At 33.9% G+C, this 25277-nt stretch overlaps 1 pseudogene; it reads left to right on the top strand.

The window, feature by feature from the left end:
• The first annotated feature begins 4765 nt into the window (after window positions 1-4765).
• On the top strand, window positions 4766-25037 carry LOC149579467 (uncharacterized; annotated as a pseudogene).
• The last annotated feature ends 240 nt before the right edge of the window (window positions 25038-25277 follow it).

Raw genomic sequence — 25277 nt, 5'->3', positions numbered from 1 at the left:
TCTTGCAAAGGTGGAGACGCACTTTCACTAAATATCATTGAGACATCCTAAACAAGGAAAAAATAGACATATTCATCAATAGCCTCTTGAAACCTCTAAACTATTGGCTGCAACTGCAAGGGCCCAAAGACTTCAAAACTACTTTAGAAAATGCAGCTAAAGTAGAGGAAACCTTGATAAGCAATGAAATCATTAAACTATCAAAAGATGGCAAAATTTTCTCGAATAACTCCTCATAGACATATAGCTCATCTAATTAGTCAACCAATAAAAAAAAATCATGGTGGAGAAGTAATAATAAAAACATTGTCAATGATGGGGTGGTTGAAGCAAATCATGTTAAATCACAACCTCACCCCTATCCAAACTAGCAATATCCAACTATCAATAGTACCAATGTAAATACTCATCAAAACCTACCCAAACAGGATAATGTCCATCCATTCTACTAATGAAACATAGCTGCTCCTTTAACTTCTAATCAACAAGTAGCCTATAATCAAGCTCCTCCCTTGAGAGGATACCAGTCTGCCAACATACCCAAATAATACACACCCATTGGGGAAACCTATGAAAGAGTATTGCAGATGTTCTTAGCAGATGAGCTCATTATACTATCAGAATCCAAGCCCTGTAAACTACATGTCAAACCTAAGTGTTGGAATCAAAAACACTTCTATGCCTACCATTGAAATAGGGGGAATCTAACTAACAATTGTCACACCCTTAAAAGGACCTATCTTCTTCATTAGATCAAAATCTTTGTCAAAGAGGTGAAGAAGATGGTCCTTTTAAGGGCGTGATAGTTTTTGGTCAGATGCCCCCTATTTTAGTGGTAGGCACAAAAGTGTTCTCACTCCAACACTTAGGTTTGACCTATGGTTTGTAGGGCTGGGCTTCTGACAGTACAATGAGCTAATCCACTAAGAGCATTTGCAATGCTCTTTCATATGTTTCCCAATGGGTTTGTATTATTTGGGTATGTTGGTCGAAGATTGGTATCCTCTTGGGGGAGGAGCTTGATTATAGGTTACTTGTTGATTGGAAGTTGGAGTAGCTATGTTTCATTGGTAGGATAGATGGATATTGTCTTGTTTGGGTAGGTTTTGATGAATATTACATTGGTACTATTGATAGTTGGATATTGCTAGTTTGGATAGGGGTGAGGTTGTGATTTAACATGATTTTCTATGACTACCCCACCATTAAATATGTTTTTTTTATTACTTCACCACAATTTTGGTTTATTGTCTATTTGATCAGATGAGTTATGTGTCTGTGAGGAGTTATTTGACAAACCTTTGCCATCTTTTGATAGCTTAATGATGTCATTTCTTATCAGGGTTTCCTCTACTTTAGCCATGTTTTCTAAAGTAATTTTGAAATCTTTGGGCCCTTACAATTGCAGCTAGTAGTTCATAAGTTTCAAGAGGTTTTTGATGAATATGTCTATTTTTCTCCTGTCTGGGATGTATCGATGGTATTTAGCGAAAGTGTGTATCCACCTTTGCAAGAAAAAATTAAAAGACTCTCCGGGGAGTTGTTTGTGTTGCACAAATCGATCATAGTAACTTCTCTTTCAATATTGTACAAATATTGTGCAATAAAAATTAAAGCCAGTTGGTCAAATGAATTGATTTTGGATGGTAGCTTAAAGAACCACTCCCTAGCTTGCCCTCCTAAGCTTCTAGGGAATAATTGCATCAGGTAGGCCATGTCATGGACAAATTTCATACTTAAAGTATAGAATTGTCTGAGGTGATCTTGAGGATTAGATGCGCTAAAATACTTATCATATTTTGGTATTTGTATATTATGTGGAAAGGGAGTTAAGGTGATGCTTCTATCAAATGGAATGGGACATACTTTCTCAAGGCTAAATTCAATAGGTTGGATCTTCCCTCGTTTCATTCTTTCCATTTCTAGTTGTAAATCTTAGAGTTTTTGTGTGACAACTTCCAAGGGTGATTTTTCTTCATCCCGCTTAAGGTTTGTTATGTCAAAGTCAGGTGGTAATTTTGCACCTTGTTGTGCCAATAATAGAAGATATCATTCTTTATGGCATTCGCTAATTTTCTCCATTGTGTCAATGAGTTCAAGATTTTGTTAGAAATACTCAATTTTAGTTTCAATACTCTTTTCATCCCATATGTTAGTCGAACCCATTTTGTTGAAGGGCTCCAAGTTCTATTTGAACAAGGGTGATTTTTTGGTAGTGGTATTTGATAAGAAGTCCACATGTGTAATAGGCTCAATGGTTCTTGCAAGTTTGATAGTTCATTTTTCTATCCTAGCACTTACCCATATAGGTGATCCTTTAGCGTCTTTTTGTTTCACAGCTACACTAGTTTTATGCATTGGCATAAGTTGTGGATGAGGCTCCCTTAATTCTTCTATATATTGATGGTATGAGGATTTCTTTTAGACTAAATTTCATTGGAGTAACAAGCTATATTACAAGAGTTTTTGGTGATGTTGATAATAATAAGATTCAATTTTGTGAAGCCGGGTAGGAGACGATTGTGTGTTTTCGTTCATTTCTGACTTGATATGCAAAGTTGAAGTAATGATAACTATTAGATAAAAATATCTGTTTAGGGTTGGAACATGGCTTGATTTAAAGATGAAAGTCAATTTTATAATCTCTCAGCTTTTCAAACTGTTGATGAAGAAAAATGGTATCCAAATCTATAGTTTGTTTATGAATATTGTGTGTGCAGACAACCTCTATTTTAAGATTTCTCTTAGATAAGATACAAGAAACTTTAAATGTATTATTTTAGTGCTTATATGCATTATTTTATGTTGTGCCAGGTGTTATTCTGGAGGGTGTATGCATTGTTTAATTCTTCAAATGTGCTGCTTGTTTAGTCAAATGTGTTATTATAGGAGCTAAATACGTTACAAGAATGGTCAAATGCATTGTTCCAAGTATTGAATGCATTATTTTAGGGTGTACAATAGCATTTATGTTTAATTGAGCATCAATTTTTGATTGAGTTTTCTTGGAAGGATTGTGGTATGAAGTTTATTAATATGTATTATGAAAACACATCCAAACACAATAGTAGTAGAAATGATAATGACATAAACCTACACACAACTAGAAAATGAAAGAAATGGCTTTCTAACAAGGCTTCCTAAGGCTGGTGACTACAAGGGTTTAGTATTTGACCAATACTATTTGAATTTACCTCTTGTGTAATGGAGAGCTTCCCACCAATACATAGGAGGTCTAGCACAATCTCTCGTGAGACTACTGGAGGAAGGCTATGTTTCAAATAATATTGACTTACATTTGATTAGGAATGCAAGATGGAAGGTGTTCCCTCTCACTGACCCTACTAGGGAAAATCTTAGGAGGTAGCCTTTCTATAGCTGAGTAATCTACCTCATGAAAAGTAGAAAAAGTAGAAATTAGAAGCAGACTTGGGAGTTTGATCATTCTAAAAGAGTGAGAGAATATCCCTACTACTTTGATCTCTCAAACACAATAGACAAATTGTTCAATTATGAGCCTTTACCTTCGAAAGAAAAGAGGCTCCTACTTAATTTATGTGTTTGTTTATTACCAACTTGATTGTTACTAAACCTTTTATAGAAGGTTTCACATTCTCATAAAATCAGTAAGTTGAGAGCATAGGCCTACTTCTGAATATATCAGCAAAATCAAACTTTCTACTTAAACTAGGTTGTGAATTTGAAAATGCCACAATCTAATTGAAAAGGGTTTAGGCTTACTTGATTTAACACTAGCAAAGGCTATGCGCATTTCTAAGTGTCTTCATTCCCTTTTCACAAATTTCAATGGTTTGAGTGTTCCTATCAATCTAGAAGAGATTTGTAAACAACCAACAATCAGATCTATAAGTTAGATATGGTGATTTACAACTCTGATCAGATGTGCTACAGAAAATGGCATATGCATTATAGAAATGTGTAAATGCACTGTAATAATATTCAAATGTGCTATTTAAACATGCAAATGCGCTATAGAATCTAGAAAATGTGCTATGGAACAATGTAAATGAGTTACAAAACACTTCAAATGTGTTATAGAGCACTTTAAATGCATTAAAAGACAATGCAAAAGTTTCAAAGCATTAGAAAAGTCTCAAATCTGGTGTTTGCAAGCTTGGGAATGTCTTCAAAAGTTCATTTTTTTTGTTATGGGTCTTCTTGAATGTTGTAAAACCTAAAACAAGTTAGATCTTCACAAGAAACCAGAGAAAAATGGAGATCCATAAGAAAAATAGAAGATTAGAAAGAAAAAGAACAAAGAGGCTTTAAGATGAAGCCCCATGGTGGGCACCAATTTGTACATGGTGGAATTGTGTATTCATGAGACCTTATAAAAAAGTGCAATCAGAGTAACAATAAACTAATCTAGGCCCAAGAAATCATTATTAAACAAAGATTCCATGAACATCTCATGTTTCCCTAACTACAACCACTAAAATTTCTCTTAGACCAGCATCTTAGTGATAGTTCTAGAATGGAAGTATGCTATCAATGTAGATCTATCAAAGTCTATACTAGATCTATATGAGAATGTAGATTTTATGATGATAATAAAACTAGAGTGTTAGGATAAAGTGTATGTGCAAGCCTAAATGATATCAAATGATACTAAAATGAATGCTAAAATGGTATCAAAATGACATGAATTCACTATAATAACAATGCTAAAATAGATGGCAGTGTTGGTGAAAAAGCTTTCCACTCTGCAACTTGCCACTCAAATTTGTATTTGAATTCTAAAACTATGGTGGGCCCTGAGCCCCCGTATTCACCTCCTTGCCTAGATCTGCAAATGATTCTTGCATTATGCAAGGACTTGGAGGACATGAGGGATGGTTGTGGGTCCAAGGGGGATCTTGGGATGTCTTTTTCTGACACTATTGTCTTGGGCAGTGGTGGCCCTACTGGTGGTCTTCCAGTGGGCGATCAGATGATGGCTAATGGGTCCTTGACGAGTTGGAAAAATGCACTTGTGGGATCCTTGGGGACTAATACCCATTCGGAGGGGACTAAGGCCCATTCAGAGGATCCCAAGATTGCTTTTGGTTTTGATGGTTCAATGATCTCCCTCCCTGATAGTTTGCTAAATAGTGTGACTTCTGGTCTCAAACTTTGTGTTGTTGGTAGATTTGTTGCTTTTAGACCAACAATCGAGATGGTTTGAAAATGGTTGAGTTAGAAATAGAAAGTTAGAGGTAGTGTGGAGTTTTCTGCTATGCCTAGTGGCCTCTTTTGTTTCAAATTTACTTTGGAGGAAGATACCAATCTTATTCTCTCAGGTACCTACTATTTTGGGAAACATTGTCTTGCCTTGACAAAGTGGCATCCAAGTTTTGATGCTAGTGCAGAGCTAAGTAAATTGGCCCTAGTCTAGTTAGATTACCTAGACTGCCCCTTGAATTTTGGGATGAAAAGATCCTAACATGGGTGGGGAATTCTTTTGGTCACTTTGTCACAGTGGATAAGGTAACTATGAAAAAATCATGAATGGTTCATGCAAGGTTCTATTTGAATGTTGCATTGAATCATGCACTTCCAACTGTGGTTACACCTAAGACCAAATGGGGAGATAAAGTCTAGCCCATTGAATATAAGAATGTGGGCTTGTTCTACCAAAAATGTGGCCAGTTTGGACACCTTATAGTGGACTACGAGGCTCAAATGAAAAAGGACAAACAAAAGGAGAGTATGCCAAGGATAGTTATGGAAACTAAAGGGGAACCTTTGGAGGCCCCAAGATAGGAGGTGGAGACTACTGTAACACAAACTATGGAGATTAACCCCGTGCTTTCCACCCCAAGCAAAGAGCATAATGCTACTAGGGAATGGGAAGCCTTGGAGGACAAGAAGAAATTAGAGGAATATCCCTTTAAAAGGGAATTAGAGGAACTATTGAGTTTACCCATGGGGGGACTTAAGGAAGGTGAGTTGTTGGAGGAAGGTGAAATAGAGGTTTGCCACCCTATTCCTGGCTCACCAAAAAATTAGGGAGGTAATAGCCTGTAGAGTCTTATGGACACAAAATATGCTACTCAAGTAAAATTTTGCACCCCCTTAAAAATGGTTAAGGTATCCCTAGCAGAGATTGCAACTAAAGTCATGGCAAGCATTGATAAAGTGGATAAGGAACATAGCCCTACCTCACCTCAAGAAGAGGACAATGGGGAATGAGAGGTCTAGAAAAAGAAAAGGATGGGGGGGTAAAAAGCTAGATGTGGGTGCTTGTGGGACTACTAGAAGGTTGTCTAGCAGAGCAACTAGGACAAAAAAAGTAGCAAGGGATGTGGCTAGTGGTACGCAACTTACACTGGAGACTGTTACTAGAGGCAAGAAATGAATATTCTCTATTGGAATTTAAGGGGGTTGAATAACCCCTAGAGGAAATATGCTCTGAAACAAGATATTTTTTAGGAAAAATTTGAATGTGTTCTAATACAAGAAATTAAAATGTCTAGTGTCAATTTTGATAAAACTGTTTGTCATGTTTGGCCTGGTGTTGCTTACATGCATATGGAGGTTGATGGAGCCTCGAGGGGTATTGCCACTATGTGGAACTCGAACTCTATGATGGGAGTTGAGGTTTGGAAGGATAGAAATTTTATAATAACTGATTTCCAATCTAGTATTCATTGTTGGGGACTGATTAATATTTATGCCTCTAATAACAAGCTAGGGAGGAAGGAAACATATGATAAATTAGCTAGGATTATAGAAACTATGAAGGATAAGCAATTGATGTGTATGGATGACTGTAATACTCCCCTAAATCACTTAGAGAATTTGGGTGGTAATAGGGATTACCTAGAAAGCTTGCAAGATCTAAATGATTTGATAAGCCGAATGGACTGCATATATGTAGAGCTAAGAAATGCAAAAAAATGGTGTTGTCATGAGGATTTTTTCCTTTTTTACAACTCAAAAATATTGAGGAGACAACAGATGAAATGGAAACCACCTACCCTTATACATTTTAAACTAAATTTTGATGGTATTGCTAGAGGAGATGTTGGAGTGGCAAGTGGAGTGTTGCAATATAGGAAGGGTGATTTGCTATTAGTCTATATTGGCAAGGTGGGAAATAGAAGTAATAATTTAGCTAAGGAAATGGTTTTGTTCTGGGGGCTATAGTTGATTAGTTAAATGCAACTTAAAGAAATAACAATAGAAGGGGACTCCAAATTGGCTAATGGGGTGTCCCAACTAGGATGGAATATTTAGACTATAATTATGGATATTAGGCATATTTTAGATGGAATGGAAATTGTCCACCTACAACACATCTATAGGGAAGGAAATAACGGGCCCAATGTGGTAGCTACCATGGGGTTTAAATCTATAGTATTCATGTGCTAGAGGAATATGGAGAATCTTAACGAAGACATTAAGTCCTTGATAAGAAAAGAAAGTAGAGGAAGTATTATGTAATAATGTCTATAATATTTCATACTGGGGCCAAATTTGGCATGAGTGAGTCAAAGTGTGCTAAAACTAAGAAAGGTTTTAGGGAAATGAGGAGACATGGTTGTACTAACAAAAATATGAGTGAATGCAAATTAAGAGGAATGTCACTTCATCATCACAGTAACACATTGCAGAATTCAAATTTCTCCCCATTTAAAAGTATGAATGATATCATTTATCAGATTGTCAAAGATTTTTGGGGTGCTAAAATTATGATACCATACAATCATGAATCCCATAATGAATTCAATTGGGATTTTGAAGTGTATCAATCATAGGACTATAAAAATTCTTTGCTTATTATTGAAAGACTCAGGGTTGATTGTAGGTGTAGTTCTTTCATAGACAAGGAGGTTTAGATGCACATTTCTGAAGTAGGGGAACGGGAAATTGGTGGGATAGATATGGGAGGGGACTTGAATAGGCTAGAGCTCATGAAAATGGATAACTTCAAAGATATGATGGCCACCTAGTTTTTGTTGAAGGATGGGGGCTTTTTTCCCTACATGCAGTTGATGGCAGGGTATGATGAGAATTGTGCCCTTCAATTTGTCAATGGGTGGAATGACTGCAAGGTCACCATTAATGGAATCACTTTTCAAGTGAATGAGGAGGTGATAGCCATGGCTACTAGTCTTTTAATGAGAGGAAAGAAATGGAAGAAGGTTACTAAAACTGCAGATGAGGCCAATAAGAACAGTTTTTTTTGTGGATGGTGAGGAACCAGTGCACTATAGAGGAGGATTTAAGAGGGACAAACTGCCAGCTCCATAGGATGATGTGTGCCTAGTTCTTATGAAATATCTAACACTAGAGGGAAGGTTCAATGTTTTCTTCTACTATCACTTCCCTTTATTGAATCATTTTAGGATTAGGGATTTTATTTCTATCCCATTTTTTCTACTACATTCTCTTGAAGATATGGTCAGTGATATTAGGGAGAAAAGAAATAAAGGGAAAAACTAACCATTATCCACCAAGGCCTTATCTTTTGCCTGTACCAATTCTACCTTGACTTTTGCCCCCCCTAGGGTCGTGGTGGTTGACAACCAGTGTCACCATCAAAATTCACCCCTGAGCACCAGTACTGGAACAAAAATTCATACCACATGACCTTCCCCTAGCCATGAAAATAAGAAAAAGAAAAAACTTGATACAACTGGGGAACAGAAGGGTAGTAAAAAAATTAAAATGGAAAAACCTATGGTGGTGGAAGAGGAGGACTCAGAGGAGGAGACTGAGGGAAAGGCAAGGAGAAGGTCTGGGAGAATTGCTCAATCCTAGGCAAGACACAAACAAAAATCCAACAGGTTCAGGGTTGATGAGGCTGCAGAAGAGAGAACTAGAAAACAATGAAGAAGAAGGGGAGGAGGAGGATTCCAAAGGAGAAGAAGGAATGGAGGAGGTAGAAAAAAGAGTTAACTTAGTGGAAAATTCTATTGCAAATGCCCAATTGTATGCGGATAACACTCAAGTGGTAGCTACCAATGTTGCAAACACAGAGACTACCCATGTTTCTTCCAGCTTTACTCTTCAACCCATTATCTTCTGTGAGGATAGTAGAAAAGTGGACACTTCCCCATCACCTTATCCTCCCTAGACAAAGATAAACTTAAGGTTTTTACTAACCCTAGGGTTTTGTAGGATGACAACCAAGCACAAAATGTTAAAGAGGAAGCTAAGAAGGTGGAAGTAGATAATAAGGAAGAGACCAAGGAGCAATTGGAGGTGTATGCCAAATTGGAAAAGAGGGTTAAATCTTTAGAGGAAGGGTTCTTCCCCTTCTCTAAATTTTCCCTTAAGGTAACCCACACGGCTGCCACTACCCTCCAACCATTGGCTCGGAAGAAGGAGGACACTGGAATGAATATGGAGGATCATAAGCTCCTCTTTAAATTCCTTGCAGATGAATAGGCATGGATTCTACTCACTATGAAGGGAAAGGAGAAAACTATTAATTAAGTTTTCTAGATTTTTGGGATCCTCGGATTCAAAATTTTATGTTTATATGCTAGTTCTGGTTTTGCTTGTTTTTAGCTATTGCTCAGACTTGGGTAGGCATGGTTATGTTAATAGTTTTTATGATGAACTCTCGTAGTTTGATAGACTTATTGGACTACTACTATAGTTTAGGTGGTTTTTTCATATTATTATGCTAGTTCGTAACATGCATATGTTTTACTATCACTTAGTGGAACTTTAGTTCAAACTATTAAGGTTCTCTATTGGTCTCTGTTGGTAATGTGTTGGTTACCAGCTTTTTGGTTGTAAGGGCCAACCTGCTTGTTTTTGGTCACTTTTTATTTCAAAAATAATGCTAAAATAGTTGACAACTCTAAATGTGCCTATAGTGCAGATACATCAAACTTGGGTCCTTTTGTTCTTAAATTTCCCTCCTATTTATAGGATTTCAAAAGGGGGTTAGGGTAAGGATTAGGATCTTATTTATCACTGGAGGGTCATGATGAAACTAAAAATATCTCATAAGACACCAAGAGGAAAAGTCCAATAGACTTGGTTTGTGAGGATAAATGAGGAATTTATAATTCTTTTAATTGTAAAAAGGAGGATTTTCACTTTTGAGAGGATAAATAGATTTTATTGATTTATTAAATGTTCCATTTATTTTCAAATTTTGTCTTTTCTTTTTTAGTTTTTTATTTCATTTTGTGATTTTATGAATTGTTTTTCCTCTTTTTGAAGCGATTTAGGTCCTTTTTTATTTGATACAAAATTTGATTGATTAAATTTTGAATGACTTAATGTTACCATTGATTTGAAAGTCTGTTATTTTTCTCCTTTTTTTATTTTGTCCTTAATTTGCATTGTTTGATCGAAATTCTTGTGGTTTTAGGTCTTGCCAATTTTAGGGTGTCTACACTACCCAAGGCCACCTTAACTTTTGAGTTTAGAGATAACAATGCCTATTTTTGAATATTTGCAAACATTTCACCTCAAGATAGAAATGATAGAAAAAAAATAAAAAAAAATTGTCCATTATAATGAGAGATTTCTAATTTTTTTAGTAGGATAAAGGTATATTGCAAGTATCAAAAGGAGGTTGTAGATCTAGGTATATAAGAAATATGCCAGGATAAGAGTAAATTCAGATATTCTTAAGCCATGGTCAATTTGAGCAAGTTGAAAAGCCAAGTATCAACAGAGTTCATTTTAGATCTTCATGGCTTTCTAGTATATCTCTTTTCATTGTTTTGTTTTGGGTATTTTGTCATGAACTATGAATCCAACGCATTCATTTTCAAAAACAAATTTGGTGACATATTCCTTGTTTTGTTTTTTATTTCTTAGTGGAATACCTATAGTATCTAAATGTTTTTTCTGAACATTACCTTTTCAAGATGAGCTATAATACAAGCACTAGAGTGCTTTTTTTTTTTGGGTAATTGTCTCCATGGTTGTCAATGAGTGTCTTTCGAATGGGATCTTGTTTGTCTATTTAATGTTTTGAGTAGCATGTTTCACTTATGACTTTGAGAGTTGTAGGAATGTCAATTTGTGGCTGTATTTTTCAATAGAGATCAAACAAAATAAAGAAGGAAGTTTAAGATAAATGCCATCATAGATTATGAATAGAGGATGATGTTGATAGTATTTGTAGGTGGTCCCTTACTATTATGTGATTATTCATTCAAGATTCTACTGATTAAAATGGAGATCTTGCACATTTATGTTACAAATTTCTAAGCAATGTGTCTTTAGAAGAAGTTGATATTTGTGATCCTTTCAGTAAAGGTGTGCATGCTTATTTTTATGCTTACATTCAGACTAGTACAAAAACAACCACTTTCCTTAATTTTGAAATGGATGAGGATTGCCTTTGATTTATGAAGTGATCAACCTATACAAAGATTCTGAAGATAAACTCAAAAGTCAACACTAAACATTATGAATCGAGTGTTGATACCCAAATTCCTTCATAAACAATGCCAAAACTCATAGAACTAATAAATAATCTTTTCCTACTTTGAGACTTGATCTCATCATTGGGATTTCTATGCGAGGTATGAAAAGTTTCAAGATATTAGATAGTGAGAATATTGTGAAGCTACACATTTGTGTTTATGCCTAGCTCTAGTTTGAGGAGTTAAAGTTTTGTCTACCTTAGAATCTAAGTGTTGCATCCAAAAATTACAAAGTGTAGTCATATTTGTACGTGGAGGCTCTCAACTAGAATCAAGCAGTTGTGTCTGTTAGATGAATAAACAATTTAAACTTTGAAATAGAAACAGAGAAGCTAATATCTGGTGGCTAATGAAGAAAAAACATTGTCCTCAGTCCATTTGTCACTTGCAATCTAAATATTTTAAAAATCAGAAAAAAATATGCCTCTCTATCAAAAAATGGATTTTTTTCTACTTACATTCATCACAAATTTGTAGCAAAAGTTAGCTATCCTACATGGGGTGAATATATAGACTTTAACCATCCCAAATGAATAGTATAGATTTATTAAAATTCTATAGCTTTGATATAATTATCTTAGGTTATTAGAGCCATCCATAAATCTTGAAATCAAAAATTAATAAGGGTATATTTGGCCCTTCATACTCTACTCTAGAATTTCACTGTGAATCGTGATTGATTCACTACCAATGAATATTTATAATGGTTGGTTAAATTAAATCTCCTTCAAATAAATCCTCATGATTTTGAGTTCTAATTAATAGTATAAAAAAAAATCTTGCTACAAATTTATTCATCAAAAAAAATTGGTATGAGTCATGACTAAACATAGAGAGGAGAGCGTTGGAACCTGAGCCAAAGCTTAGTGGTTGGTAACACCATGAACACCAATAGGAGCAACAAATTGGACATCAAATATATCTATTGATAAGTAAAATGAGGGGATGACCACACAGATGGATGATTCTAAGCATGCAAATGGAAAAGTGGATAAAAGATAAAATGATAAAAGAGAGAGGAGGTAAAGCCATTATTGGACATCAACAAGAACAATGAAGATGACGGGGAAACAAGTGAAGAAAAACCAAAAGCTACAAAGTTTGGTCACTTCCATGAGAAGAAAACTTTGATTATTTTTATTTATATAGCTAACATTATTTATAGGAAAGGTTGATCTTATCGTTGATCTTATCCATGGTCAAGAAAATTGACAGAATGGTGGAGCTAGAAAGTACTGAAGCTTGGTGAACATCAACCCAGAAAAGTTTGGTTGGTATTGTGTGGAAAATTAATAGAAGAATTTTTGTTTTTGACATGTATCTTTACATTAGGAAAAAATTTAAAGTGAGCTTGTGTAAAGACTGCCCCTACAAAACAAATGCCACATCAACAATCTCCATTTAATGAAGAATATTCAATAAGAGTTAAAGTCATTTGAAAATTGACTAGTCAACATTAGTTGATTTAACTATCATTACTTTAACAAAAATGATACATATACATATATGGTCAAATCTGACAGAAACCATAATTTTGCTACCAGATACCAGTTACCAGATGGTCCAATCATCATGTCCAAGTAGAAATGAACTCCAAAACTTGTCTAAGAACACAAGAGTGGGAATATTGTAGGACTGCTTTACCACCCTACCATGAAGTTTTTAAGCTTCCCTAGAATCTTTCCTAACATGAAAGATAGCCAGCTCGGCAATGAGATAGTCTAAACAAGTAAAACTAAGAGGAAAGTAATGGAGTTGTGTAGTAATAAAAATTATATTCTAAATTAATATACTACATAGACATTCACAAAAAACACATAATTAGGTCAATATCCATCTTATCATAATTAGAAGAACTTATCCTTATTTCCAATTCACATCATAACCATCATATATGCATGTGAAACATGTAAAATAAGAATCATGAGAAATCCAAAATGTGGCATTCTCTCAAGCCATGTGAAATCATCATAAAATCATAAAATGACTTTATTAGACTATCATCTTCATCATCAAACCTTGTAAAAGCATGATTTTCTTTGACATTCTATACATATAAAGGAAATTAAATATCCACATGATTAACAAACATGTCAATATCATAATACTTCCTTTATTTATTCATATAGTTTGATATGCCATTTACTTCAAGAATTCTAATTATGGAAAAGATAGTAATGATAAAATACCCACTCTTCTTGGCTAATGGTAACATCTATATTCCATATATAGCATGTACACTATGAAACAAAAAAATGAACTTAAGGAAGCCAAAACATCCTCTTACTCTTTATTGACATATTAATGCTTTCCATACTTCAAAAACACATGATCCTTTCTTCTACTTTTCAATATTGATAGTTATGAATTATTCCCCTTGAATAATTTGTGTTTTTCTCTACTCTCTTTAGGCATCATCTAAGAGTTCATAGGATTTAAACTATTCTTATTCCAAACCTTTCCACATAACTTGTGGGCCTCCAATTTTTATAGATTCTACATTTATACAATTTGGTACTATAAATAACATTTTTCTTGAAGTTGCATTCGCCCCTAGAATACTTATTGACAACAATGGGTTATGCATTTGATGACCAAAAGTTCATGATGATATGTCCATAACTAAATATGTTTACCACTGAACAAGTTTTAGATGAAGCCTCTAAGAGGAAGGCATTAACTCCTAAAAAAAATGTTCTATCTAAATATGATTTCCTTATGAAGACACTCATTTAGAAAAGGAAAACACAACACTCAATCATATGAAAGAAAGACACTCAATCAGTAAATACAATGTTGTGGTACCATGAGTAGTTATCAATCCCTCATAACTCCCATTTTCATCTTTAGCACCTCCAGTCTAGTGCTATGACCAAAAGAAGAAAGGTTCAATCATCATGTTCATTGATTTGTGTAAATGGTGAGAAGTAGTTCATACCTATTGGGAATGAATGATAGGAAACTATTCCATACAGTGAAGTGTTTTCACTTCTAGTGTAGACCCAACTGCTCAATTTACTATTTTGGTTCCTAATCTACAAGAAGAGCAGGGATAGAGTCCTAGCTTTTAGTTTAACTCACTCTATCAAAGGGTTTTATTTATTTAGTCCAACATCTACGACATTCCTAGATTGTGAGGATGTTTACTATTAGTACAAGAACATAGTTTCACCCCTTTCCAACAACCATTAAACAAGATTTACACAATTTCAATAGCTAAGAATAATAAACAGAGCAATTATTTGTTCAAACCAGTAATTAAAATGAACTCAATGCAAATTAAGACCCTGACTTAGCTGCAGTCACTTTCCTCAGAGCCCTTACTTCACATCTTGGTTCTCATTTTTGCCACTCTCATCAACTACAAACATGGAATCATCTCCAACCTAATCTCCCCCTTTCAAGAAAAGGGAATTTGTTAGAAAGAGCATTAGGAAGCCCGTCTTCATGGACCCCCAACACCTCCAATGCCCTTGCAACACTTTTTAAAATGGTAACTTTGAAGAACATCATTCTGAGCAATTTTTCCATGATTTTTTGGTCTATCAAATAGTCATTCACAATGAGGACATGAATTTGAGAAGTGGGTGAATTTGACTTCACGATGATATTACCGAAACCCTTCATTAAAACAACAATGGAAGAGAGTAAATCCAAGGAAGGAAAGAGTAGAATAAAAATGTACAAATGGGCATTTGGAATTGCCAGTGGGGAAAAACTTGGGGGGGGGGGGGGGGGGGGGGGGGTGGGGGGGTTGTATAGTGGGGAGCAAGTAGAAAATGTCAGGCATTCCAAATATGCCAATATTGGTTTTGGGATTGTATAGAATTGTTTGGAGCCAACATAATATTTATTAATAGTCTTTAGCCATTGAACATCACCGTGAGTGTGGGGAACAAGATGAACATTGAATTTTCCTGCCACTACTCCACTTGTAGTATTGTATTGTGGTAGGCCAACATTTGCATTTGACGCCATGAGCATTATCAAAAGAATCAAACATTCCATGACTTGGCTTGATGCCATCCTAGAAACTATTTTGGTCTTTCATTTTTTTTGTAGAAGGGGTATAAATAGAACAAGAATGGAACTCACAAAGTTGGCAATGATAGTGATTACAATTCTTCTCTATCTTCTTCTATTTTATGTCTTTTAGGGTGAATTTTTTTCTCCCATTCGCCTCCAACTTGATAAAATTGGCCTAAAATTGATTGAAAAGGGTAGGCATTAAAAGTAATTAAATTTTAGAGCATGAGGTAGTTATAGTCTATAGAAATAATTCTTTGAATCTCCCCATTTAAATGAATTAACATAGAATAAAACATGGTACAATAAGAATCATTACTCAACAGAATTGCTCTAACCATCCAGATTCATGATGGTGCATGGAATTGGAAAAGAAGTGAATTTAATAGGCTTTTAAAAATAACTACATTCTTTCTTTCTTTTGTTTTGTTTTTTTGTTTTTTCTAAAACGTACAGTCAAACACTTATGCTAATTTTAATTTTATAACAATAATTTTTTTAAGAATAAATCCATGGGGCATTAAGTTCACCGATTTATTTGGTTTGAGGCAAAATAGGTTGTGACATCCTTTCCCCCTTAAGAAATGCATCGTCCTCAATGCTTGATGAATAATGCATCCATAAGCAAAAAGAACAATTTTTTTTTCAATTTGACTTCCATTGTTTCAATGCTTAAAATTATGCATATATTTTGATTAAGATACTATAAGAATCAACAAGATTGTATGCCCTCTACTTAAACAAAATTGTCAAATTTATCACTTGAATGAAATCTAATTGACACAATTCATGGAAAAGCATACATACTTACATAGCATATGAATTATTTATTCATTTGAAGAAGTTTCCTATGTGAGTGTGTAAATTCCATTACATCTCTATAGTTTTACAAGGTTAGATTACCTCTCTCCAAAAATATTCCCCCTTTCCTATAATGTGTCATTCCCTCTGTTGCATTACAAGAACAACACCAAATGTCAGTCCATCATATATCATAAACCAAATCAATATCAATCAAATACTTCTTTATTCCTATGGTTCTTAAAAATTCAAGTAACATATTACCTTAAAATTTTATGATATCACACACATACTTGTGCTTACTTATTATATCTTGGAGCACATGGATGTGACCTCGCTAATAGGTACTTCATATCCAATTCCTACCATACTTATAGACATATGCTCATAGTGATTTTAGTTCATTCACAATATCAATATCTCAAGGAGATCAATTCAAATATTAAGAGTCAACATTTTTCCTTTAAATCTACAACTTCTTACTCATCTTTTAATCACATCTTGAGCATGAGTAACATAAATAATTAACAATACATACCATATGTATCATCTAATATGTGGTGCTTTCTAAGTGAGTACACATCCACATTAATAGGTCAGTGTCCACAAAACATAATCAAGTAATGCAATCCCATTACATCTAATTCATCATCATTTGGATCATTGTGAAATATAATGGCATGCACAGTTAACATCATTAATGTATTTTTTAACATTTAATCATCATTATGCATCTAAATTATTGCATAGTTGACATCCAAATGTATTTACATCTTAATGCATCATATAGCTCCAAATTAACAACATACATTTAACCAATATCATAGAAAGATCAAGGATAGAAAATCACACAAGAAAATGTGTCAAGTAACATTAACCCAAGTTCTACATCAATATATAATTCAACAAAATCCCAAACACACATTTCAACCAAAGGGTCTTAGTCTATGTTGAACAACATATCAAATAGGAGTCAAATAGATAACTCAAGATGACTACATCATTGATCATTATTCATTGACCAAATTGACTAAATAAAAAGGAGTCAACAACTTTCTAAAAAATAGAAGTCACATGCATGGTGGATCATCACATATACATAACAGCAGTGTAAAAATATTATCAACATAGATAAAAGAGGGATCTATACATACCTGTTCGCATTCTCATAGGACAACCACATATCCATATACTTGCCACATAGGCCAAAAACTCAAGTCAGGTTAGCCAAAAATTGACTACACATAGTTAAATCAACAAGTAGAAGGAGTATCTTCCAATTAGTTATGCAACTTAATTCTAATTTCCAACTTGCATGTCAAAATGATATGTATAATAATAATTTACATTTCATAAACCAACTATTGACCAAATTATCAAGTAAAACATATCATCACATGAATATACTGAATAAGTTGACTTACATGTCAAACTATATTTCATCATATATAAGAACCATGTTCTACTAAACAATTTCCACATTATCAATTGCAAGCATACATAAAATAATCAAGCAAAATCCTAGTTTGAATAGTCAACAACTATTTCATTCACCGTGTTCACAAGTTATCAATAATTATTCATTTAAGAAGGTACACATGGTTGTACCTAGGGATGTTGACCTGCATGTCATCCATCCATCAAAATGCATGATTTAATAAATACACAAAGTATAATTTAAAGCATCATACCTCAATGGGCATCATAGAGAATGTCGACCTACACGATGGACATGGAATAATAAGCATATCATAAAAGTGCAATGTCATCGACCATATGATCAGCACCATTAAGTAAATCATCTAGGTATGCTCACCAATCACCTACAAGGATTAGTAAGTTCAATTTTTGTCAATTTAGTGACCTTAGGCCCTCAAGCTTATCTTGTCACTAGAGTGTGCTTAACCAACATATAAGCATGTGTTGTGATGTATGACCTTTACGCCATTAAATCATCACATAAAATATGGTTTGAGGCACTTTAACCTCACCAACCACGAAGTGAATACTTTCCTTGGGATTATTCCTGACATGAAGAATACCCTGACCTTGGCATGAGAAGCCTAGCTTCCAAAACTAGATGTATCAGATGGATCTGGTGCAGCCATGAAACACACTACATTGCAACCATGTGCCTAGTAGCCTAATCACATAATGTAGCAAAGAATAAAAATAAACTACACATCTACACATATGTAGTAAAACCAAATAAGCATAACCATATACATATATGAAATATCTGGAAAACAAATGGCTTGACGAAGCACTTTAAAAACTAGATTCATCTATAGAAGAAACAAGAACAACATGTATCCATTCTACAGAACTAGCACATAGAGAAACTAAACATGAAGTATCCATCTATCTATCCCATAATTGCTACATTACACCCAACCATGAAAGAAGATACAAAACATTTTTTAGTACCATTATTACACTGGTAGGAAGAGTGGGAAAAAAATGAAAGCAACACTTCTACCCTTCCTTATTTGTCCACATTCAGAACCCACGTTGGAATGTAAGCTTTCCAAAATAATAAAAAATAACATAAATAAATTCAAAAGGAAGAATGGCATGTTCTTCGCAATCTATTCCCTCATACATCCTATCAATGTTCCACAATGAACATCATAGATGACATCACTTCAAAATCACAGGACTAGCATTATCAAAAATACACACACACGCCCTAGCCACCTCAAGATCAAAGAAATCTTGAAACAAGATTCATAATTCTCAAGTAAATATCCAAAAGGAGGTACAAAAACAAAATAAAAGTGAACAAGAGTCATAGGAAATAGGTTACATAAGAAATTGGTGGCTCAGTGATCACAAAGAACATAAAATTTCAAGCTAGTCCTTAATCACATCCAAATTCATGATACCAAACATAATAAAATGAAACCCAACTCACTTAAAGCACAATGACTCTCACTAGTCACCAAGAGGGAGTAGATGTTTAACAACACCTTGCATCCAAGGGTCACTAAGAACATAACCAAACTACTCATACATCACATGTAATTTATATTGATAATCACACATTTCTAAATGCATAATGGAACATGCAATATTTTTGCAAATGAAATCCATGTTCTTCCTACTTATTATATTAGGTTAATCAATGAACCTCATGAATTTGGCATAAAATAGAAATAAATTCTTGTACCAAATTTGCATCACATGTCAAAATAAAAAGATATTTTTCATTGCTATCACAAGCCAAATCTTCATTTGGTAGGCTCTCATAGCCTAGTGCAAAAGTCAACCATCCTTTGGCTATCTCAAGTGTTCAATTGTAATACTCCAATACGCTTATTATACCATCACATGGTTTAAAGTAATATAATCATAAACATATGAGGTATGCAATTTACCAATCATTCCATAAACTTTCCATTTGACAATCTTTTAAGGAATGCAATTTTTAACTCAAAATCATGACATGCATAAGGAACTTCATATCCTTCTATGTCAAAAATAAACATAACTGAGAGACACAACATGCAACCCATCTCATCAACTCATACAACATAAAGAAAACAAGTTGACTTATAGTTGTATGTCTAGCATAGTGAACTCAAGGCCCAAGTGTGGAACCAAGAGCTTTGATACCATATGTAAATACTACCCCTACAAAACCAATGCCACATCAACAATCTCTATTTAATGCAGAATATTCAATGAGAGTCAAAGACATTTGAAAATTGACCAATCAATTTTAGCTGATTTAACTATCATTACTTTAAGAAAAATTATAAATATACAGATATCCTCAAATCTAAGAGAAACCACAATTTTGTTACCTGGTTACCATTACCAGATACCAGATGCCAGATGTTCTAAATTAATATACTACATAGACATTCACAAAAAACACATAATTAGGTTAGTATCCATCTTATCATAATTAGAAGAACTTATCCTTATTTCCAATTCAAATCATAACCATCATATATGCATGTGAAACATGTAAAATAAGAATCATGAGCAATCCAAAATGTGGCATTCTCTCAAGCCATGTGAAATCATCATAAAATCATAAAATGACTTTATTAGACTATCGTCTTCATCATCAAACCTTGTAAAAGCATGATTTTCTTTGACATTCTATACATATAAAGGAAAGTAAACATCCACTTGATTAAAAATCATGTCAATATAATAATACTTCCTTTATTTAATCATATAGTTTGATATGCCATTTACTTCAAGAATTCTAATTATGGAAAAGATAGTAATGATAAAATACTCACTCTTCTTGGCTAATGGTAACATCTACATTCCATATATAGCATGTACACTATGAAACAAAAAAAATAAAATCAAGGAAGCCAAAACATCCTCTTATTCTTTATTGACATATTAATGCTTTTCATACTTCAAAAACACGTGATCCTTTCTTCTACTTTTCAATATTGATAGTTATGAATTATTTCCCTTGAATAGTGTGTGTTTTTCTCTACTCTCTTTAGGAATCATCTAAGAGTTCATAGGATTTAAACTATTCTTATTCCAAACCCTTTCCACATAACTCGTGGGCCTCCAATTTTTATAGATTCTACATTTGTACAGTTTGATACTATAAGTAACATTTTTCTTGAAGTTGCATTTGCCCCTAGAATATTGATTTACAACAATGAGTTATGCATTTGATGACCAAAATTTCATGATGATATGTCCATAACTAAATATGTTTACCACTACACAAGTTTTAGATGGAGCCTCTAAGTAGAAGGCATTAACTCCTAAAAAAAAGTTCTAACTAAATGTGGTTTCCTTATGAAGACACTCATTCAGGAAAGGAAAACACAACACTCAATCATATGAAAGAAAGGCACTCAATCAATAAATAAAATACTGTGGTACCATGAGTAGTTATCAATCCCTCATAACTCCCATTTTCATCTTCAGCACCTCCAGTCTAGTGCTATGACCAAAATAAGAAAGGTCCAATCATCATGTTCACTTATTTGTGTAAATGGTGAGAATTAGTTCAAACCTATTGAGAATGAATGATACGAAACTATTCCATATAGCAAAGTGTTTTCACTTCTAGTGTAGACCCAACTACTCAATTTACTATTTTAGTTCCTAATCTACAAGAAGAGCAGGGATAGAGCCCCAACCTTTAGTTTAATTCACTCTATTAGAGGATTTTATATATTTAGTCTAGCATCTACGACATTCCTAGATTGTGAGGATGTTTACTATCAGTACAAGAAAATAGTTTCACCCCTTTCCAACAACCATTAAACAAGATTTACACAATTTCAACAGCTGAGAATAATAAATAGAGCAATTCTTTGTTCAAACCAATAATTAAAATGAACTCAATGCAAATCAAGAACTTGGCTTAACTACAACCACTTTCCTCAGAGTCCTTACTTCATGTTTTGCTTCTTTTTTTTGCCACTCTCATCAGCTACAGACATGGAATCATCTCCAGCATAATCTCCCCCTCTAAAAGAGGAGGGAATTTTTTAGAATCAACATTACGAAGCTTGTCTTCATGGACTCCCAATACCTCCAATGCCCTCACAATGCTCTCTACAATGGTAACTTTGAAGAACATCATTCTGAGCAATTTTTCCATGATTTTTCAGTCTATCAAATAGTCATCTACAATGAGTACATGAGTTTGAGAAGTGGGTGAATTTGACTTCATGAGGGTATTACTAAAACACTTCATTAAAAACAAGTTTGGCAAAGAGTAAATCCAAGGAAGGAAAGAGTAGAATAGAAATGCACAAATGGGCATTTGCAATTATTGGTGGGGAAAAACTTATGAGGGGATTTGTATAGTGGGGAGCAAGCCAAAAATGTCAGGTATTCCAAATATGCCAGTGTTGGTTTTGGGACTGCATAGAATTGCTTGGAGCCAATATAATATTGGTTGACAATCTTCAGCCATCCAACATCATCATGACTATGGGGAATAAGATGAACATTGAATTTTCTTGCTACTACTTCACTTGTAGTATTGTACTACAGTAGGCCAGCATTTTCATTTAATGCCATGAGCACTATCAAGAGAATGAAACATTCCATGATTCACTCGAGACCATCCCAGAAACTATTTTGGTCTTTCATTTTTTTTGCAGAAGGGGTATAAATATAACAAGAATGGAACTTGAAAATTTAGCCATGATGGTGATTATGGTTCTTCTCTATCTTCTTCTCTTTTATGTCTTTTAGAGTGAATTTTTTTCTCCTATTTGCCTCCAACTTGGTAAAATCTGCCTAAATTTGATTGCAAAGGGTGGGCATTAAAAGTAATTAAATTTCAGAGCATGAGGTAGTTATAGTCTGTAGAAGTCATTCTCTGAATCTCCCCATTTTAATGAATTAATAGCGAATAAAACATGGCACAAAAAGAATCAATTACTCAACAAAATTTCTCTAACCATCCAGATTCATGATGGTGCATGGAATTCAAAAAGAAGCAAATTTAATAGGCTTTTTTAAAAAATAACTACATTCATTCTTTGTTTTGTTTTGTTTTTTGTTTTTTTTTTTTTGAAACGTACAATCAACCACTAATGTTAATTTTAATTTTATAATAATAATTTTTTTAAGAATAAATCCATGTGGCATTAAGTTCATTGATTTATTCAGTTTGAGGCAAAACAAATTGTGACAGCTTGTCAAATATTTTATGATATTTACAAGAAAGGTTGATCTTTACACAAATTCTGTACAAAGTTGATAGAATGAAACTAAATAATTAAGGCACTAGCTAGTCTCCAGAAAAAATGCACTAAAGATAAAATAAAATAAAAAATCAAACATGATTCTTTTAAAGATTCATGGTAACACGGCAAAATTTTCTCAAAAAATTTATTGTTTTCAATCACAAAATATACAGATCATGAAGATCAAATGCTAAAAATTTCAAAAAAAGTCATTGTGTTTTTGTTTTTTTTAATTTAGTCAATGGTGCAATTTGTAGGGAGGATAGGCATGTCCAAAAACTAATTGGAAGAAGTAATTTTATTAAAATGATTGTTTCTTATTTGTAGGAGTCAAAGTATGTTGTTGATAGAATGACAATTGACTTAGTCACCTTTGAAAATAAAAATATTAAATTGTCACTTGCTCACTGAAGGAGATAGAGCAGTAACCTACATCAGGCTGGGGAATTGAAGAGAGAAAGGTTGTAGGTTTTGAAACAATGGAAGATGCTCCAAAACACAAGGAATTGAGAAAAATGGAGAAAAATTAGAAAACAAGGAATTGATTTTCAGTTTTATGTGCGACACACCAAAGGCTCTTGGGGATGTTCAAGATAAGATAGATACAAAGGGAAAATGAGAAAATTGAAGAGAAATAAGGAACAAGGAATTGACTTTAAATTTTATGTTTGACACACCAAAGGCTCTTGGGGATGTTTGGGATAAGATGGATGCAAGATCTAGAGGATATCCTACATTGAAATCTATGAACAACCTATTACTATAGGTAGGAGAAGAAAATGGGCAAAGATAAAGATCGGAAATTGTCTCTTTCTCTCTAAAATGGTTTTGGTGTTTATGGAAAAGTGAGATGGAAGATATTTTCTATTGAGTAATAAAATAGACAAAGGCAGGTCAAAACTATTGATTGAGAAACAAAGAAAAAAGAAGGCTAAGATGGATCCACTACAACAATCTCTGGGTTTGCTAGATGTTTCACTAACTCTAGCTTCTCATACCATAAATGTGGCTCTAGCTTCTCCTTCTTGGGGAAGAAGCTATTAGTCCTTAAGTCATGCAGCCTATACAAGTCATATAGTCCATACAATTCATAATGTCCATATATTTCTTAGGTTCTCATTTTTTTGTTCATAATCCAAGTTGTTCTCTCACTCAAAACTCAATGAAGAATTATGAGTTGTCTATTGGTAGTCATCCTTCTTTTCAAGAAAGTAGTGATCAGGCATCCCATGGCAATTGGAATGGAACTTATCTAGATGAGGAGACATTCAATGAAAATAATAGTTTAACTAGGGTTGCATCTCAGGATGTGTTATAGCAACGTAGGGAAGCACCTCTGTATCGAAGAATATTACAGAATGGAAACTTGCAAACTTCTCAATTTTCTCAAGGCATGCTTCAGGGAGATAGCAATGGACAAACTTCAAAAGATAGGGATCTGATAGTGTACAAAAGAGGTGCAATTGATACAAACATTCAAGGAAACTTTGCAATGACACAAATACAACACAAAAGAAGGTCAAAAGGAAGCTTAGGTAAAAGAAACAGTATAGAAAGGCACGCTAAATTTTTAAATGCTCAAGGAAAGCAATAGTGGAGTTTCAAATGGAAATTTAGATAGATGAAATGATGGCCCAATGGAATTACCAAAGTAGTGGAGAGAGGTCAATTCCTCTCCTACATAGGGCTTGGGTTCTCTAATGAGTGGAAGAAAATTATTAAGGATGGCAATAAGGTTCTCTTTGACATTGTTTCTGAAACTATTCTAGTTATGTGTCAAAAACTCAAGGAAATGGCAGCCAAAGCTTTAGATCATTTGAGGCAATGCTTGGGGGAATTGATTAGTAAGAATGAAAAGGATAAAGATTTTTTTGCTTAGAAAAAAACATTGACAAATAGCAAAGATCTAACATCAGAGCTACTAATTCAAGCTAGAGATCTTAGTTGGTTCAAGTTAAAAAGTAAAGAATGGGATAAAGAGATGCAATATCACATCAGGTTAAAATGTAAAGACCATCATATCACACCTTTTGTTATTGCACCAAGCTTTTTCCCTCTAGCTTCTCTTCTTAGTGATGGGTTTGGCATCACTCACATTCATGAGAGATGAAAAACTCATCTAATTCCAACATATCAACCATAAAAAGAAACATTGAATGGAATCCACTATAAATATGATATGTAACAATATTTTGGATAAACTCTTTCCCAAGAATACAATAAACTAACCTAATAACTAAAAAATTGGTAGATAAGAGGATCTCCTTTAGATGGAAACCAATAATAGGTCCATCAATGGCCATTTGGGGGAAACATCAATGATGCTTAATAATAGTTTACATTTGGAACC

Source organism: Cupressus sempervirens, chromosome 1 (assembly GCF_028749045.1).
Source record: "Cupressus sempervirens isolate cs-2001-9-10 chromosome 1, ASM2874904v1, whole genome shotgun sequence".
In the NCBI taxonomy this organism is placed as follows: domain Eukaryota; kingdom Viridiplantae; phylum Streptophyta; class Pinopsida; order Cupressales; family Cupressaceae; genus Cupressus; species Cupressus sempervirens.
This window is presented reverse-complemented; position numbering and strand designations above follow the sequence as displayed.